Here is a 20,400-nt window from a genome sequence, read left to right as displayed (position 1 = left end):
TCACCAAAAATATGATCCAGAACTTAGCTCACTGTGAATCTTCTTCTCATTTTTTGTATGCTGCAAATTGTAAATGTGCACTCTGGAAGTCAAATGGCCACTCAAATAGTGAATTCACCTCACATGCCCGTGTTTATTTTGTTTTGTTTTTGTGCAGGTATACTGCAAAAAACATGCAAAATAAGAATCCCCTAAAGCTCATATGATTAGGAGAGGCGCTTGCTGTAAGTGTTTTAGCTGACAGTGCACTTATGATTTCAGTTTTGGCTTTAATTATTGCTTTATACTCATAATATTATACCTGGGTCGAAACCGACCCTAACAACACAAAGGTCATAATTTCAACTAGGGCATTTTATAATTTAGTGAAAATAATTTTTTTTATTTTATTTTGTAGAAATAGAGGTTCCTGACAAAGTCAAAAAGCCTTGATACAATAAACAAATGTATGTGATTTTTTTATGCATTTGAAATTTAAAATGGGTCGGTGCCGACCCTAACACGAGAGGAGGGTTAAGGAGATAAGGAGCCTTCGTGCTGAGCTGTGCGAGGTCAAAAGTAAGGTAGATAAACTCATGCAGGAGAACGCACAGCTTAGAAAAGACAATGCAGAACTCAAGGAAACTGTGGAGACCCATAAGATAAGACATAAGATTTTCTGGAGGAGGACAGAGTTTGTTTAGATCTCCTCAAGATGTGGAAGATTCTCGGAAAAGTGGATGTAGGAGGTGAGCTGGCTTCAAACAAATGATGAATGCTCAGAGATGTGGTGCAGAGTATGCTGTGAAAATCATTTGTTTGAAGCCAGCTCACCTCCTGCAACCACTTTTCCGAGAATCTTCCACATCTTGAGAAGATCTCACCTTATCTTCCTTATCTTGCGTGTTGCAACTTCTTAGCTGGTGCGCGTCTTTTATTTTGACAGCGCATGTGCACCTGCGGACCACTTATGTGCACCCCTGATAATAATCTTACACTGTAAGAAATGTACATAAAAATTACAGTAAATAACTGCGAAATGGCAACGGTAAATTACCATTAAATCCAAAAAAGTAGATAATTGTAATAATTATGTTGAATCACTGTAAATTGAAAAATGGTAAATTGCTTTAATTTTTGCACTGCTAAAATGTTTAAAGTACAATAATGTACAGTAATATGGCCCATTGTCTTTGAAAACAACAAGAAAAATTTGTAGCATTATTTACAATTAATCACCCTATAACTTACGTAATAATTCTGTATGCATAACAGTCTTTTCTGCTATTATCATTTGAATTTACAATCTACAACTGTATGTTAATCACCAAAAACATACAGTACTTTTAAAACTACGGAAAAAAATAAATAAATAAAGGCAATCCAGCTGCTTAATAAAACAGTATATCTTAGTAGTAAATATGGTCAGTTACTGCAAATAAAAAATATGTATATACTTTTTAGTTCTACAGTATCACCTAGTATAAAACACAAGTATTCACAATGAAAACTAAAATTCTGGCATAATTAATGGCAAAAGGACATCTTCTACAGTGGCCCCTAGAGACAAAGCACATGCAAACTCCAAAACACGTATAAATTCCGAATCATGTACAAACTGCAAAATATGTGCTTTGGAATTTGTACGTGCTTTGCAGTTTGTACGTGCTTCAGAATTTGTACGCGTTTTTCAGTTTGTACGTGTTTTTGAATTTGTACATGCTTTGCAGTTTGTACGTGCTTCAGAATTTTTACGCGTTTTTCAGTTTGTACGTGTTTTTGAGTTTGTACATGCTTTGCAGTTTGTACGTGCTTCAGAATTTTTACGTGCTTTGGAATTTATACCTGCTTCGGAGTTGTGTTGTTAACATGTTTAATGTTATGTATTTTCTTCTATTTAATCTCAAAAAGCTCCTAAAACAGTCAGTGATCACTGTTGACCTCCCTCGGCTTTTATTACCGCTAATCATTTATTTAAGGCTCAGTTTTTAAAACCTTAGGATGCAACTACAGCCCATCCCATGCAGCAGTATGTGAATGACTAACCTCGTATTGTGGATGGATTATCTCAGTTGTTCTCCTGGCTGAAGTTTGGTCCTTTTACAGCATCCTGCCATGCAATTACATTTGTTCCTGACCACCGAGAACACTCACGTTAACTTTTATCGAGTGGAAAAAAAGTTAGCTTGTTTATATTATGCTAACATAGCTGTGTCGCTAGCGGTCACGTAGCACATCATTATATACCAGCTAGCCCAACTTCAGTAACCCTACAAACGTCACTGCTGTTTAGTTTTCTGTCTTCATTTATGCTGGAAGTGATAACAGAGCTGTACGTTTTAATTTGTTTCCAAAACCCAGCAGTCAGGACATGCTATATTGTATTTAGATAGAAGCTAGCGAGCTAACTTCCTGCTAACTTCTAACTCCATAAAATGTCATAAATTCCGTTTTCATGGATGCCTGGATGTAGAGCAGAACGCTGATCATTTTATTAAAGATGAAAGACTTTAGACAGTTTTTCAACTCTCAGTAATGCCATAGTGATCGTTTGATATATGGACCTGCAGCGGATTTTAGGTCCAGACACGGCTAGTGACGTCAGACTGAACAACCGGATACCTTTCTAATGTGACGTTGTTGTCCCTGGCTCTCTTTCTCTCTCTCTCCCTCCTGCTCTGTTCCTGTGCTACTGAGTGTAACTACCGACCCTCCCCCCCTGCCCAGCGCAAAGCACAAGGCTCGCATGCTGAGTGAAGGAGGGGAAAAGTGCGAGAGAGAGGGTGAAAGAAAAAAAAAAAAAAGCTCCGTTGTTCACGTCAAAGATCCGGCTCTAAGAGCCATTTCGTTCGCGACCAAACCATCACTAATACTTTGGAGTGTGTACGTGTTTTTGAGTTTGTATGTGTTTTGGAGTTTGTACGTGCTTCTCCAAACTCCAAAACGCATGCACAAACTCCAAAGCACGTACAAACTTGAAAACACATTTAAACTCCAAAAAGTAGTGATGTGCGGATCGATACTGAAATATTGATTCCTCCAATACCAGTCATTTATGTTCTAGAATCGATACTCATATTAAAATATCGATATTTTAGTAATTTAGGGTAAATTTGTAGGTTATCATTAACAGGAACAGAGTGCAAATAAACTATATCATTTGGATTGTCTACATTGGAAGGAACTACTTAGTCTTCCACCTGTCATAGTCATGTGTGACGTACGTTTGTATAAATGTGTCCAGCCCCTTGTTGTGCACACTCACAACAATGGCTGAGCATAAATGGAGTCATGTGCAGACGTATTTTACTTCCACAAACGGTTGAGACGTAGTTTGCAATACATGTGGCAAGAAAGGGAGGTGTTGTGGCAACACTACTAACCTCATCAAGCACTTCAGAGTAAATCATATCACAGAACATGATGTTGAGGTGAACTGAAGAGGAGTGGACAGGGACAGGTGCTGCAAGGGCGAGACAGACGTCTCTCACGGAGTCCTTTAGTGCTGCAGGCAGGCAATGTGTTCAAATAGCGCACAACTTCAGTTTTTTTTATTTCTATATGATAACTGTGCATTATTAAGCGATAAGAACAAGTAATCCGATGTCCTGTAATCATTATGACCCTATAATTTGAGATACAATAACTGAAATACGTTTTTGTACAAAGTATCGGTATCGGATCAGTATCGTCGATACCACCCTGAATTTTACTTGGGATCGGAAAGGAAATCAGTGGTATCGCACATCACTACCAAAAAGCACGTACAAACTCCAAAACGCATGTATAAATTCTAAAATACCTACAAACTCCAAAGCACGTACAGACTCTAAAACACGTACAAATTCCAAACCACGTACAAACTCAAAAACACGTACAAACTCCTAAAAGCACGTACAAACTCCAAATCATCTACTAACTGAAAAGCATGTACAAATTCCAAAACACGTACAAACTCCTAAAAGCACGTACAAACTCCAAAACATCTACAAACTCAAAAGCATGTACAAATTCCAAAACACGTACGGAGACGACTGTTTATAATATTTCTAGTGATACTCAGAAGCTCTCATCAAGTCCCGATTTAATTCAATTTATGCTGTTATTAGTGTTTGCAATATGTCTGTGAAGGTTCTCAGTCATCCAGGTCATCGTAGTCAAAGGAGCTTGCAAAGAAAAGTGTCTGGACTTCTTTAAGTTGCTTGAAGACGTTTCACCTCTCATCCGAGAAGCTTCTTCAGTTCTAAGGTCAAATGGTGGAGAGTGTTTGCAATGATAGCATGGCTGTGGTGTCACATCAATGTATGCGCTCGGTGTTTGCTGATATCAAACTGTAGCATTAGGACCACTGAGTTAACCTTTGTAGTGATACTCACTCCTTTTTATTTAGACCTGGTTTAATTCTGGGATAGTTGAATATTTGTATATAATCCCTGCAGCTGTCAGACTCTATAACAGGGGTTACCAGCCTTTATTAAAACAGAGTTAGATAAAACTGTGAACAGTTTGGTTCATCTTTAGTTACATGGTTCTATCTTGATAAGCTGTCTTATCACAGATTAATTTTTCAAAAATATTAATGATTTAAGCAAGGAAAGGGCTACATGTCAACATACAACTCTTTTATTTCTATTAATGTCTTACTTCATTCCTACCTGATTGACATGTTTAGGAATTATGAGTGATTGGCTCACTGTAGTTATAAAAGTTAAAACCAAACACAACTGTTTTAGATATTATCTAATATACATTTTGTTATTATCCTTATAATTACAAAATGTTTTATGTAAGATTTAAGTTTTGTGATTTAAATCTGACATCACAAAAGTATTTTGGAATTTGAATAATGTATTTTGTAACTGCAGTACACATAATACTGATTTTGAACAATTTTGTCCAGGTTCCTTGTCACCGGGGACTCCTTCACGACCAAGCATTCAGTTGCAGACTCGGTGTGTCCACGGTGTGCCAGATCACCCCCCAGGTAGCGATGGCCATCTGGGACTGTCTAGTGGACGACTTCATGGCTGTGCCTTCACCTGGAGACTGGCGGTCCATGACAGAGGGATCCCAGGAGCGCTGGAACTTTCCTCTGTGCTGTGCAGCTCTGGATGGGAAGCACGTCCAGACAAAGGCACCCCATATATCATATAGGAGACACACACATTGATATACACTAAATATTTATTTGATTTCTTTTTATGTGGTGTCCAAATTTATGCACCTGCTTGATTTTGTTTAAACAATTATTGCACAATTTTTGTAAATCCAGTAATTATGGAGACTAAATTATGATATTAAAAACACATTTCAAGAAATTACATTAAGAAACAGGTTATATAAGAGTTAAATTTCAAATATGACTGCTGATTTTACAGCAGCAAAATTATTGTATCGCTATCATTTAAACATATAATAAGCTTTCTGCCTTGCACTGAGTGGCCAGTCAAACTAATTGAATAATCATAAATATATAATTTTATATTTTTACCTTTATTGTTGTCTCTTTATTATTATTATTATTATTATTATTGCACTATGAATAAATAATAAGGGAAGTATTATGTATCACCACCATGATGAAAACTTGTGGGAGTAGTATGTACAGTACTCTGGAGAAGATATAAAATGTCAGTGTGTGTGCGCGTGTTTTATGTGTATAGATGTTTTAAAATGATTACTTATGATATAACAATGTCCAGATATATCCTGTAGGGACATGAGGAGGAAACGGTGGCAAAAGGAGATATGTGAGGCTGCTAAAGGCAGTGGATCCTTCACCAGACCACAGGCAGCAATAACACATGTACCAGTTGTTGAATTGCAGAGATATTCAAGTGTAAAAATAATAATGGTAAACACAATTGCAATGTTTTGGTTCTGTAACATTTTTTATTATTACTTTTTTATGGATTAGGTGCAAGAGTTGTTAAGTGTGGATAATTAAATAATAGATTAATGTAATAGCAAATTGTGCCTTTTTCTCAGATGGACAGGAACAGGAGAGTGATAGATGAGACGAGGAGATTGAGTCACAGGCAGATACGGAAAAGGATTAGGGCCACTGGGGGAAAAAAGTGGGCACGTCAGATTAAAGTCAGAATTCTGACTTTTTTCCACAATTCTGAAAAAAAAAATAATTTTGATTAAAAAGTCAGAATTCTGAGATTAAAGTCAGAATTCTGACTTTTTTCTCAGATTTTTTTTTCCAGTGGCCCTAATCCTCTTCCGAGCCTAGTTTATTTCCCACAGTTTTTTTTTAAATCTGTTGCCTTATAGTTCCAAGTGTTGTCACCAATCTTTGCATTTTATTATTATCTTGTAACACTTGTTTAATCAGATACCATCTCTCCTATGGACTTTTTATTGTAATATTCAGATGAACAAAGGAAAATAAATATTTCCTATATTCCTATATATTGTTTACCTTGCCAGTTTTATCTGTGTGCCCAGATGATTGAAAATATTACCAGCGGTGCTGAAGATCCATTCTGATGGTGTGCTTGTGACTGGGATACACAGATATTTCTGTGCCATGTGGGACATTAACGGGAAACGTTTTTCGTTCATTTTCCCACCAAGCCAGTGGATCTACGATCTCCTCACTGAGGTAAACATTCCATTTCTGTCTGTGCCTTCTTCTCCAGTGTGCGGCAGGTTGGAGGCCTCACTCTCCCCAAAAGGCTGCCCAAAGAATGAAGCAAACGGCAGCTCCTGTCTGAAGCAAAAACTCTTAATTGCTGGGGCCTGTTCAAGGTTGTGCTGCACCATTTTTTGTTTGGTTCCTTGATGAGGTGGACAATCCTTTAATCAAAGGAATAAAAAAAAAAGTTAACTTTGTAACCCTGTGTGTTGTGCTTAAAAGAAGCACATTCCTCCTTTGCTTTGGCATGTAGGATAGTGCAACGGTAGTTTTGGTGAAGCCAAAGACAGACAACAAAATCTTTGTCTGCTGCAACTGGGGAGCTGGGGAGGTAGTTCTAGGTTGTTTTGTTAATCTCTGGCTGCTAGTGCAGGGAAGTGCATACAGGTCGAGCCCTGGTTTGATACCAGTGGGCACACGAGATTATAGAGCAGTCTCTCCTCAGTACTGGGATCCACATACTTGTCCCTTCTCTAAATATTCTTTTACGTTCTTTGCCATCAGCTGCTTGGCCTCCCCCTGTCAGTAAAGTATATATTATTCATGTATTTAATTTGAAGCTGAAAATAAATAAAAAAAATCAGAAAAAAAATCTAGACCCTTGGGACGTTTCATTCCATACGCATTAACGCATTGAAAATGGCCCAAAACAAGAAAGTGGACACAAATGGCCAGCGTTAGAGCCCAGCGGGTTAAACAAAATGCTTTGTATTGTTCCCTTCCAGGATGCTTACTTGTAACATTTTTCAAAAGGTCTTATTTGTATGCCATGATGGATTTGACAAAACACAGAAAAACTGACATTACTGTTTCTTTTTATTTCAGTAGAACAGTAATGTCCATCCAATTTTTTACCTACTGTCACTGCAGTGAAATTAGACAGTTTGTTTTGAAAGGTTACAAGTGGTTATTGGCATCCATCTTGGAAGAGAACAGTATGATATCTGTTATAAGGCCTCTGTTGTAAAATTGTATATATGATACTAGAATTCAATGTCATCATGTAATGTGAAGATGATATGTATTATTTAAGTAACAAAGTATTATTTGGGGTAAAAGTTATTGAATAGTGTTAGAGGTAAGTGAGAAAATAGTTTCATTCAAAAAATACAGTGGTTTATTAAATGTGAATACCTTGTGTTAATTTAACCTAATTTAACTTCAAGTTGCTGCCAAATCAAAACATCTGTGTGCAACCACTGTCCACTGTTGAATTAACTAAATGTAACAGAACATGTATCCAATGTATCCAAAACATACAAGTTTCATTATATAATTTTTCAAGGGATCTTATATGTGTTTTCACTCTTATATGCTTTTCATACAAGTTTCACACAAGACAGATACAAACTTTATAAGATATATATATATATATATATATATATATATATATATATATATATATATATATATATATATATATATATCTCTTTTCCATATGGGATTATTCACATCATCATAGTCAAAATGTTCATATGAAGCTCTGGCCAGCCTGAAATCATGAAGCGGTGGCCTCGTCATTCTCGGACCATAATCCAGGTAGGAAGGAGGCAGTCAAAGAGTGGTAAGACCGAGGCGATGTAGAGGTGCTCGCCTGCCCTGACAGAGATGTGGACGACGTGGACATGCCCGGCTGCTGTGGTGGTGACGTGGACAACATGGACGTCCTTGACTGCTTCTGGGACAATGTGGACGTGCTCCCTGCTGTCGCAGCAGCATGAGAGGCACTTGTGCACAATTTAACTTTTCTTATAAAGTGCAAGTTTTTTTGAATTAACTGCTTTTTCTGTAACGCATCGGGGGGGGGGGGGGGTGTTCTGTGTTATATTTTGTTAAAAAAAAAAATTTAGGCTGGAAGAAAAAGTCAAAAAACGAAATTTCAAAATTGTTCATAAACAAGATCTCATAGATGAACTTACGGAACATCTAAAAATGAAAAGAGAGATCATTGAAAATCTCAAGGATCAGATGAGAAGGGAGGAAGAAGAAAAATATTAGCTGCTGTTCACAAGATCACTGGTGAACCTCTGCAGCTGGAGAATCTTGCTCCTCAACCTCAGCAACTTGATTCTCCTGTGTTGGAACCACCCACTGATGTGGTTCAGACATATCATTTCTGCTGAGATAAACAAGTTAAAGCCAGAGAACACAAATATCTTGCTCCTGAACCTAAGGACCTTGATTCTCCTGTGTCGGAACCACCCAGTGATGTTGTTCCGAAGCAGGAGCTAATCATAAAACAAAAAGAGGATGCGATATAAAAAAAAAATAGATGTAGACAATTTTCAGATCTCTGGTGAACTTCTGCAACTGGAGAATCCAGTTCCTCAAACTGAGGAACTGGATTCTCCTATGTCAGAACCAACCCCTGATATGGTTCCGACACAGGAGCTAATCATAAAACATCAAAAAAGGATGAGATATTAGAAAAACAAAATAGATAGAACATCTGTTGACTGAGAATTATGCCCTTAAAAGAAAGAAAGAAAGAAAGAAAGAAAGAAAGAAAATTGAAAACTGAAAAAAGAGATTATAGGAAAACAATATAGGGAAATATTTCGCAAGACAGAACTCATTTGAGCTGAAAAGAGAAATTGTCATGTTCCTGGGTCTGTTGACCCAGTGTTAAGTTTTAGCTTATTTGGATGTTGTTTATGTTTAAGTTCATTAGATTAGTGAAGTTCATTTGGTTATTAGACTCCTTGTGTTTTCTTCCCCTGTATGAGTTTCTGTCTTATGTTATCAAGTTTGTATTACAGTATCATGTCTGTCTCATGTTTCCCGTTTTCTTTTGAAGGAGTCATGTGTTCTTTGTTCATTGTATTTAGTTTCACTTCCCTTGTCCTGTCATTAGGCTCATGTCAGTCAGCTGTTCCTCCATGTGTTCCCACTTCCCCTAATCACCTCCTGTGTATTTAAGTCCTCTGTTTTCAGTGTGTCATTGTCAGGTTGTCTGCTGTTCTTTGTGTCCATGTTAGGGTTCATGTTTTGGGTTTGTATGTTATCTTAGCTCTCCGAGTTTAGGTTATTGTTTAGCTTCTCCTCTGCCTTTTGTTTGTAATGTTTTCACCAGCCTTAATAAACGGCTCGCTTTCTGTTAACATTTAAATTTTGTTTCATGGTGTCTGCATTTTGGGTCCTCTTCATAATACTTACAGTTTGCCCTCGCCAGACTGTGACAGAAATTTGTAGTCTTCAGCGTCGGGTGAGATATGCACTGGATGAAAAGCAGTCACAGGTGGAATCTCTGGAGGCTAAAATGCAGGAGCAGGTTAGCACAATTCAGAGGATGCACCGTGACTTTCAAGAAAAAGAAGAATATCTCCTTAAGGAAAACAGCAGCATTGCTGCTGAGATAAACAAATTAAAAACGGCGAACACAAATCTCAAGAAACGTTTACAAAATCTTGAATATCAAGAAAAGACGGCAGAAAGTCAGACACTGCAAATATTTTGGCTGGAAGAAAAAGTCAAACAGAATTTCAAGATTGTTCATAACCAAGATCTCATAGATGAACTTTATGAACATCTAAAAATGAAAAGAGAGATCATTAATAATCTTAAGGATGAGCTGAGAAGGGAGGTGGAAGAAAAAATATTAGCTGCTGTTCACAACATCACTGGTGAACCTCTGCAGCTGGAGAATCTTGCTCCTGAACCTGAGGAGCTTGTTTCTCCTGTCTCAGAAGCATCTCCTGATGTGGTGCCGACACAGGAGAATCTTGGTCGTCAACCCGAAGAGCTTGATTCTCCTGTCTCGGAACCACCTCCCGAGGTGGTTCTGACTAGTGGTTCGTAGCCATGTGGTGCCAAACGCCTACTTAAAGTACATAGGTCTTGCCACAGCAGGCCTTGTTATTTCTGCAGCTTACTGGGCCTTCTTGAGTGAATTTTCCAGCTTTTTTCTGTGGAACTGTGCAAATTATCTACTTGAGGCCTACTATAGTTTTGGACATGAACCAGTTATCTTTTAAGAAATTGTTTTCCAACCATGGTCCAACAACCATGCATATCTGTGATAACTATACTGTGCTCTCCTTTATGTTAAATTTTGTTTTGCCTCTGAAGATTGCACTGTTCTCTTCCAAGATGGATGCCAATAACCACTTGTACCCTTTCAAACCAAATTGTCTAATTTTGCTGCAGTGACAGTAGGTAAAGAATTGAATAGACATTACTGTTCTACTGAAATGTAAATCAACGGTTAAGGAATGTCTGTTTTTTAGCGTTTTGTCAAATCCATCACAGCATACAAATGACACCTTTTCAAAAATGTCTGGAAGATCTTGGAAGAGAACAAGACAACATGTTCTTTAACCCTCTGGGCTCTAATGCTGGCCATTTGTGTCCACTTTCTCTTTTTGGGCCATGTGTCACGCAAAAACATGACAATGATCTCTTAGAAATTCATAGATATCTAAATTTTGATCATTTGGAGTTAAAGCAGACTTCTAAATATCCAAAGTAACCCTTTGGGTCTTAAAAAAGATGCTTCACCACCATGTGTTAAACCACAAATACACACACACACACACACACACACAAACACAAGCCCCATTTGATTCCTCTTCATTTACCAGGGACACTGTTCTGTAATTCTGCCTGGTTACTGGTTTGGGCTTAGATGCAGCAGGGTATGCATTGCATAATGATGAAGTCTAAATTAACAATTCATGTGACTTCCATGCAAGTTCAAGATCCTTCTTCAAATGCCTGTGTAAATGTGTTAAATGTTCAGGATATAGCAGATGTGTTGTAAATGTTCATTTTTATGCAGTCAAATGGAAAAAAGTGGTCAAAATAGTTTATATTTGTCATTGGAAAGAGTTTGTGCAATACTGCAGAATGTTATCTAGCACAATTTTGTAAAATACATATTTTTCTGAACATTTTAATGTTTTATTACTTCCATACAATTGCATTTTTAGATATTTTTAGAAAAATGAAAGTATTAATTACATTTGAACAAACTTAATTATTTATATTAAAAAAATCAATATAGTAATGAGTAGTGAAGGATATAAAAAAAACAACAGCAATAGAATAATATTAAACACAAAGTGAACCCGTCTTCCTTCATTAAATAGGTTCTTTTAGATGTTAAGGAGGAATTGACTTAACCAGGCTGGCGGAGAATGAAGACAACCGGACACCTGCTGCAGATGGGGAATCAGTGAACTTTTATTGAGACAGAGACAACCTCTCAACACAGCTCACATCAGGAGATTCCTAATATTTGCTGTGAGGATGGGTATATATTCTCTAAAACTTACAGGAGGGGGTTGTGAGGAAAGTGCTGCATTAGCAGAAAAAACAACTCCATAAAAGGAAATCGGCCTTGGGTGTTCTAGTCTCTTCGCTTGCAGATATCTTGCACCTGCAGGATGAGGCGATCGCTTCTTATCGCTCTCAAGGCCAAAGTCGTGAGCACATTTTTATTACACAGTTGCACAGTAACTTTAAAGCTGAACAATATTTAAAGCTGAATAATGTTTGATCAGATTATATTTTCTTCAAATCCCCCTTTTGACCCATCTTAAATGGGTCAACACACAAAAATAAGTAACATTCAAAGGAACACAGAGACGTGTCGAAGCCTGGCTCGAAAAACTCCTCGGGTCTTATCATTTGTCTTTATCTGTCATTGCAGATGAGGAGAAAAGAGTCCAGGCACCACCCTGCCCAGGGGTCGGCTGCAAGCAGTCTCGGTTCCCGACGAAAGCAGTAACAGCTGTCCTGCACACAAGGATACAACGAGTCAGTGCAACCAGGGTAGTGACACAAAATTAACAGTTCCTGTAACTCAGCAACCAAAAAGCATAAGTAATGATAAAAATGTGGAGAGTACAGAGTATACTATAATAATGAGAGATATAAACGTGAAAATGTGAAAGAATAAATCAACCGTAAAATAAACCCAGAACGGTAACTGCTAAGGACATTCAAAAGTGAATATGGTAAAACGTGAGGAAGGGGTGTGGAAAAAACAATTTATATCCAGTGGTGGGAGTACACATTCGCTCAGGCTTAAGTCCGGAGACCCTGAGAACATCGCTTAACCCTCACAACCCGACCAGACACAGTTCAACCAGATATATCCTTCAAGAGGAAGTGGGTGAGGGAAACAATTAATAACAAGCCTAATACAAAACACCACAGAGAAACAACCATTCTAGAAGCATTTAAACAAGAGAAAGACGATAATGTTCGTCACCCTCACGATCAGAGTTTTCATCATCCGTTGGCGAGGAGGTGGGAAGTTGACTAGCCAATAAAGGCATCTGCCGGGCGAGATCCTTATCCTCAGGAGTGAGAGCTGTAACAATCAGTCTCTGGAAGAGGGCAAGTATAAATTGTTGACAGGAGGTCAAGGCCAGATCCTTTAGGGTAAACATTAAGCCTGAAAGATCCGGTTTTTTTGCTATTCTGAGCATATTTTGGTTTCTCCAGTGCAAAGCCTGACCCCTAGAGTGCTTGGACCAATCGAGGTCCGTTTCTGACACTAAACTGGACCACTTCCACTGATGCCAACCTCCCAGGGTTATATACCACACTGAGGAGGAGAGATGTACTGCAAGGTTAAAAAGATCCCCCCCTTGGTCTTTGGTGACGGGAGTGACTGGGAAGCTAGCGAAATCTATTTCGACTACCCAACTTTTATTGTTGGGGACACAGAGAGTAATCATTCTAGTCGTACTTGGGGTACAGGAGGTAACCGTGTCTCGTTTCTTTCTAAATCGATCGGGCGTGGGCAAAACTGGAGAGGAAGTGGTGGGCAAGACCCTAGGGGCTACATTTGTCAGATTGGGACTGTCAGAAGGGGGCGAAGCTTTTGAACTTGAAGGTGTCAGAAGTGTCGGGGGCCCTTCACAGATCAGGATTATGCCAATGGGAATGAGACCCAGGGCCAGGAAGCAAACAAAGACGCAACATCTTTGCCTGCCTGTCATTTCAGGGGGAAAGGGCCAAGACATGTTTACTTAGCTTGGATGTCTTCTAATAGAGGATGATGGGGCACGTAAAGGTGGTCCAGTTCCCCCCACCTCGCCAAGGGCGTGTTCTAGGAGTTAAAGAGCAACAAAAAGTATCAGTGACACAACTTTAAATGAGCTTTCAGCGGTTAAAACTATTGCAATGTAAAATGTAAATCTTAAAAACTCAAGCCAATATAAAAGCAAAGTCATAAAAGATGTTAAAAATAGAAAAATAAAAATGTTTAGTTCAGTATGAAGAACACCCCCTTTTGTAACCAGCCGGCTTGTAGGTTGAGCTTTGGCTCCCTCAAGTGGTTGGTGATGCTGTTGCAGCTCCTTCTGACAGGTCCTTCTGCACCTCTCTCAAGGTTCTTCCTGGTTCGGTGGCAGCAGCGCACTGTGTGTAATGAAACCAGGTGTCACCTTTCCCTTCGAGCCTGACAGCGTGGGAGGTCCGCTCTGTTATGCGGTAAGGGCCTGTCCAGCGAGGCTCAGCCCACTTTCTCTTTGTGACTTTCAGGAGGACGTAGTCCATTCCAGGTGTAGCCGCCTCTTTCAGCTCTTGCTGGTTTCTTTCAGCGACCTGTGAGGAATACTGGGCAACAAAACTGCGGAGCATGTTATAATATGTCCTCGGATCGAGGTCTGAATCAGCTTCATCCGACATTAACAGGCGAGAGGAGGGGCCAGGAAAAGGCCTGCCATGCTCCAACTCAAATGGAGTGTAACCAGAGGTTTGATTTACTGAGCATCTTATGGACATTAATGCAAGAGGCAATGCCTTAACCCAATCTAGTTTGGTCTGTGCACAGATTTTAGCCAATTTAGTTTTTAGAGTTTGATTCATCCTTTCCACTTTCCCCTGGGATTGGGGGTGGTAAACTGAGCCAAACTTATGTTTCAAACCTAATGCGGCTTCAACCCTCTGCAGATCGTGGTTCCTGAAATGTGAACCATTGTCCGACCTTATGACCTCGGGAAACCCATGCTGTGGTATATAATGATTAATCAGACACTTCACCACAGTTCTACTGTTTTCACTTGCTGTCGGCCAGGCTTCTGGCCAACCTGAAAATGCATCCACAGCCACCAGCAGGTACCTGTAACTACCTACTCTGTCCACCATGTCTGTGTAATCAATGATTATTTCTTTCCCTGGGCAAAGTGGGATGGGGAAGTACCCTGCTATTGGCTTGAAGGCGGGCTTGATTCCAAATTGGTTGCACTCCTTACAGGTTTTAACCATGTATTTTGTCATGTCTTTTAGATAAGGGTGCCACCAGGCGGCTAAGTTCCTCATCATTTGTGCAGGTCCCACATGCCCCACTCCATGTGCCTCTTCCATTGCTGTCTGTCTGACCCCTGGCGGTAGAATGGGCCTTCCATCTGGGCCACGCCAAACATCTGTGTTTGTGGCCCCTCTTGTTACCCATAATGATTTTTCCTGGGGGCTGGCTTTGTCCTGTAACTCTCTGATTGTGGCTAGGCCTAGTTGTATGGGTGGTCTTTCTGGAGGGGGTGTGGCTTCTGGGTCCATTACCATAATCAGGGAGGGTAAGTAACCAGCTGTCTGCTTAGCTACTAAGTCGGCCTGTTTGTTACCTAATGCCACTAAGTCCAATCCGGCACTGTGTCCTTTGCATTTTACCACTGCCACCTTAACAGGTAACAACAGTGCTTCCGCTAATTCCCTCATTTCTATCTCATGTTTAATAGGCTTTCCGCTGGCTGTCAAAAAACCAGCTCTTAGCCACTGCTTGAGCTCCACATGCACTGCTCCCACAGCATAAGCTGAATCACTGTATATATTCACTTTCTGTCCCTTTCCCATCCTTAAGGCTTCAATCACCGCTCTCAGTTCAGCTCTCTGTGCAGACTGTTGTCCTGTCAACTGCTCTGCTTTCACTGTTTTCCATCTCATGTCTGTCTGTTCCACTATTGCCCATGCAGCCTTCAACATTCCACTTTCAGTTCTAAAACAACATCCATCTGTGAACCAATCTTTTTCTGCATCCATTAGAGGTTCTGCCTGCAAATCTGGCCTGATTTTCTCCTGTACCTGCACAACCTCTTCACACATATGTGGTTCCCCTGATCCCATGTGATCAGCCATGTTTATGCCTTCATGTGAGTAGGTGATGTGTGGTGCTTCCAAAATGGTACTGAGGCGTCTCTGCCTGAGTGAAGTGAGTGTGAAGGCCTGTGAGGAGACGTAGGCCACCACACTGTGTGATGTCAAAATTTTTAGTGGGTGGTTCATCACTATGTGTGCTGTTTTCTGAATGATTTTTGCAAGTCCAGAAACGTGTTGTGTGCACGGTGGGTGGCGTTTTTCAGTGTTGTCAAGCATTACGCTTACATATGTCAACACTTTTCTCTCTCCCCCTTTTTTCTGGAACAGGATACCATTGATATGGGTTCCAGTTCCAGAAACATCAAGATGAAAAGGCAAAGCATAATCTGGCACAGCAAGGTCAGAGGCGACAGAAAGCTGTTGTTTTAATTTTATAAACGCCTGTTCTGTTTCTGTAGTCCATGAGAGGGGAGCAGAGAGGTTTCTCATGCCTTGTTCATTTACCAAAGCGCGCAAAGGGGAAGTAAGGCCAACATAGTCTGGGACATAGGTCCTGCTGTAACCAGTCAGGCCCAAAAATGACAACATGTCTTTTACAGTTAGAGGTTTTGGATGGTGCAAAATGGAGTTCCTGTGTTCTGGGGACAAGGAAATACCGGACTGTGAGACCATGCGGCCTAGAAAAGAAACCTGTTTTCTTGCAATCTGTAGTTTGTTTTTGCTCACTTTAAAACCTGTGTTGGCCAGGTGGTGAAGTACCACTCTGGTGGCCTCCAAACAGATGTCAGCCGTGGGGGCAGACAGCAAAAGGTCATCCACATATTGTATTAACATACAGTCAGATGGTAGTGGGCTGGTTTGTAAAAGTTCTTTCAAACACTGATTAAACAGTCCTGGGGAGAGGGCAAATCCCTGTGGTAAGCGAGTGTAACGCCATTGTCGGCCTCTAAATGTAAATGAGAAAATGTCACGCAGTGACTCACGAAGTGGGAGGCAGAAAAAGGCATTAGCCAAGTCAATGCAGGTGAACCAGGCATGAGATGGTGGGAGGTTGGTCAAGGCAACATAAGGATTAGGCACAGGCAAAGTAGGAGTGCCAAGTAAGGCATTAATCCTTCTCAAATCATGTGCCATTCTGAACTTCCCCGTGCCTTTTTTCTCAACGGGTAGGATGGGCGTGTTCCACTTAGAGCAGGAGGGCTCCAAGACACCGGCAGTGACCAAACCAGAAATTGTTTCTGCAATCCCAGCCTCAGCCTCCGGTCTGTGTGGGTACTGAGGCTGCCACAAAGGGGTAGCAGATGACAGTTGAAAAGAGACTGGCTCCACATCAACTAAACCTACATCTGTGGGTCCAAGGGACCACAAACAATCTGGAAGAGAGTCGAGTAAAGGCGCAGCATCACAGTGGTCTGTGTGTTCTCTTCCATGTGACCCGCTGACCACTCCATGTTGCAGTGTTGAGGAATTAAAGCAATCATTTAAAATTTGGTATGTCTTGGTAGATGGAGAAAACAAAACCTGTGGGAGTTTTGTAGGTGTCCAGTCAGTGGCCGCAAGGGAACGTTTAACCATTCCACCCAGCTCCTTAGCCTGGTGTCCAGGATGTAAGGCCAGTGACACATGGGGAGCTGCCTCATCAGACATCATGTACCACTGTAATTGATCTGTTGTAAAAGTAACCGCTGCTGCCACTCCCTCCGGTGCCGCAAAAATGCACGACATGTTCAGAGACCAAGCCCGCCCCTCACACTGCTCTTGGAACATGTGCTGGTACCAGGTGGTGTCATGCCTGTCATAAAACAGTGTAACATGAGGTGGGTCAGGGGGAGGGACATAAGGATGTAGGAGTGAGAGCCACGGCCGCCATTGCTGAAAAGCAGTCCAAACTCCTGGTTCAGCAGGTGTTTCAACTTCCAATAATGCCCAGTAGATGTCAGCAGAGTCCGCCAAACAGGAGGAGGGTTGCAGCAGAAACTGACCACCTCCCTCTGGGCCCTCAGAGCAGGGAAGTACAACCCCAGTAGGGAGAGTCACAGTTAGGCCTTGTGAAGAGCAGAGTATTGTGGCTCCTAATTTAATCAACAAGTCTCTTCCCAGTAAATTCACAGGCGCCTGTTTTGAACAAACATAGGTGTGTAACAAGGTCTGATCTCCAACCGTTGTGGGGAGGGGCACGGTGTAAGGCAGAGTTTTAGGTTCCCCAGATATGCCCACCACTGTAATCACTCTGTCAGTAAGTCTTTCACGAGCAACATCCTTAATGGTGGAGTACGTAGCTCCAGTGTCCACTAAAAAGCTGCTTCTTCTTCTATCTACAGTTATGGACAGCATAGGGTCCGCCGTTGTCCCTTCACTGTCCTGGGCAGTCTGTGGGGTGTCCTATAGCTGGGGACCACCCTCGTAGTACTCCCACCCCATCACAGGCATCTGTGGGGCCGGGGGCACTTCAACTAAAGCACCACGAGGTCCACCTCTGTGGCCAGGATGCTGATAGGGCCCACCACGGGCTCCCCTGCCTCTTCCAGCAGCCGGGTTCAAAGGGCACGCTTTAGCCCAGTGTCCAGGTTGTCCACACCGGAAACAAACATACATCTGGCCTCCCCTACCACCTCCCATCTGACCCCTTCCCCTGAAACCACCTCTGTTTCCTCCAAATGGGGAACCTCTCTGCCCATAAGGGGCCGGGGAGTGATAAGCACCATACTGGGGGGGCTGTGGATCAGTTGGCCATGGGTTCGGATACAAATCAGGGGCAACTGGACCAGGAGCGGGAGCCGCAGCGGCCACAAGCTGCTTTTTAGGCTTGTCACCTTTTCCACCCAGGTCGTTTTTAGCTTTCTGCAGCTGAACCTTCAACAGTTGCAACTGTAAATCTTCGACGCTCTCCGCTTTATCATCAGACTTAATCTGCACTTTGTTAAGATTAAAAATCAAATGTTTCTTCCAGATTGCAAAGTCACAGTCCTGCAAATCAGGATTATCCTCCATTTTCTGGCTTACTGACTCCGGAATGCCCCTCAGCACCGCCCTTCTAAACCACATGCTCTGTGAACAAGTCCTACTGGGGTGATGACCTGTATGGTTCACCCAGTCTTCAACAGCCTGATTTAGATACTGGGTGGGATTTTGCTTTCCCTCCCATTTAAATTTCTGTAAGGTGCCTTGATTTTTGGGTGGGAATTGTTTACGCAGGGCCGGTCCAATAAACCTCAAGGCCTGCATTAGTGGCACCTCGTTCTCATGCATGGTAGTACCCGCATTTTGTTCCAGGTCCGCTGCCTGAGATCGGGATGTGCACCTAGTTATAATAGCTCTAAAATCTCCCAGTGCGAGGTCCTGTCCAGCTGTGTATTTATCCAAACCAGCCAACCAGGCATTCCCTCCCTCCGTTATGTCAGGGAGTTTGTCCACTAGGGCCTGGACATCTCCGAATGAATAAGGTTGATACACTGGTCTACGTTGCGCTTTAGTCTGGACCAGGGGAAATATGCCTGGAGGCTGAGGCACAGGGCCCTTAGATCTAGTCTGATATCCTAAACTGGGAGGGGTAGAGGGGCGTGTATTGTTAAGGTCACTGAGTTCATCATCAGTATCCTCAGTTTCTTCCCCGCCTGGTGGGGTAGCAGTGTCAGCAAAAGCGTGGGCTAAACTCATCTGTGTTTCCGGATCCTGACGGCCCACCAAAGACATGGTAACTGTGACATTTGGTGAAGTGCCAGGCTCAGTTTTTGCAGTAGCGGTCAGATCTCCTTTAACAGCGACAGGAGTGCTGGCAAAGGGGTTGGACCGGGAAAGAGGGGCTGACGCAACACGATTATTCACCTGGACCACTGACCTATGTTCATTTAAGCAGCTGCGTAATGCTGCTTCTAGATCAGTTAATTGTTGTTCAGTGGGTTCCTGTCTGTTCATTCGAACCGCAAATGGTGCGCTCGCAAATGGGTCAGTTAGGCCCTCAGATCCGGTTCCAAAACAATGGGACATAGAAGAGGGGGCTCTACTACTAGCTGAGGATGTCGCCGACAGAGAGGAGCTTCCTGGGCAAAAATGCTTGGTATCTATGGGAGTTGGAGCTACGGGCGGTTCTTCTCCAATAGTCATTATTCCACCAGAGATATTAAGTACCGGATATATGCCTGCTGAGGGAGGAGTTGAGGCAGAATAGGGAGGTGGCTGAGACCTATTTTTCTTCATGTGTGGTTTTGCAGTTTCCCATAAACACACCCAGTGATTAAATTTAGCTTTGCGGCCTGCGTGCTTATCTGCTTCCTTTCTGTATCTCACCCCGCTCATCACACCTGCACCTGCTGCTGCTGAGTTGGCTTCTTCCTCTTTCTCTTTTGCCTGCATAGCCTTATTCTGCCAAATTATTCCCCAGTTACCACTACTCCCCTCGTCCTTTCCCTTTTCTTTCATTAACCTTTCAGCTGTTTTCCTCAATGACTCTTTCTGCTTTTTTGCTTCTTTAGGCTGGTGTGTGGAGTTGATGACTGTCTCAACACATGTTAATTGTTCTCCCAATGTGCTAAGAATAACACCGGGACCCCAACCATCATCTTTAGTTTCTCGATCTAATTCTCCATCCATTTTACTGTCAATGGAGGAGTGTTCTTTTATTGATTTTAAAGGAGAATTTGGGCCAGCTGGGTTTCTGCCTCTGTTAGGCACTAACAGCTGGGGCGCTGCTTTAAAGGTGAGTCAGCACTGAAATATCCCTTCAGGTGTTA

At 41.7% G+C, this 20,400-nt stretch overlaps 2 long non-coding RNA genes across 2 annotated transcripts in view; both read left to right on the top strand.

Moving 5' to 3' along the window:
- The window catches only part of LOC309710978, a 108,698-nt gene that overhangs the window by 22,183 nt on the left and 66,115 nt on the right, over window positions 1-20,400 (top strand). The gene's annotated exons all lie outside the window — the stretch shown is intronic.
- LOC309710976 lies at window positions 11,652-13,545 on the top strand. The gene is made up of 2 exons (XR_014277838.1): window positions 11,652-12,874; window positions 13,334-13,545. It is a non-coding gene; the product is annotated as an uncharacterized lncRNA (long non-coding RNA).

The sequence above is a fragment of the Aulonocara stuartgranti genome (genome assembly GCF_965226115.1).
Source record: "Aulonocara stuartgranti genome assembly, chromosome: 7".
In the NCBI taxonomy this organism is placed as follows: domain Eukaryota; kingdom Metazoa; phylum Chordata; class Actinopteri; order Cichliformes; family Cichlidae; genus Aulonocara; species Aulonocara stuartgranti.
The sequence above is the reverse complement of the archived record's forward strand: the minus strand, read 5'-3'. Positions and strand labels throughout refer to the sequence as shown.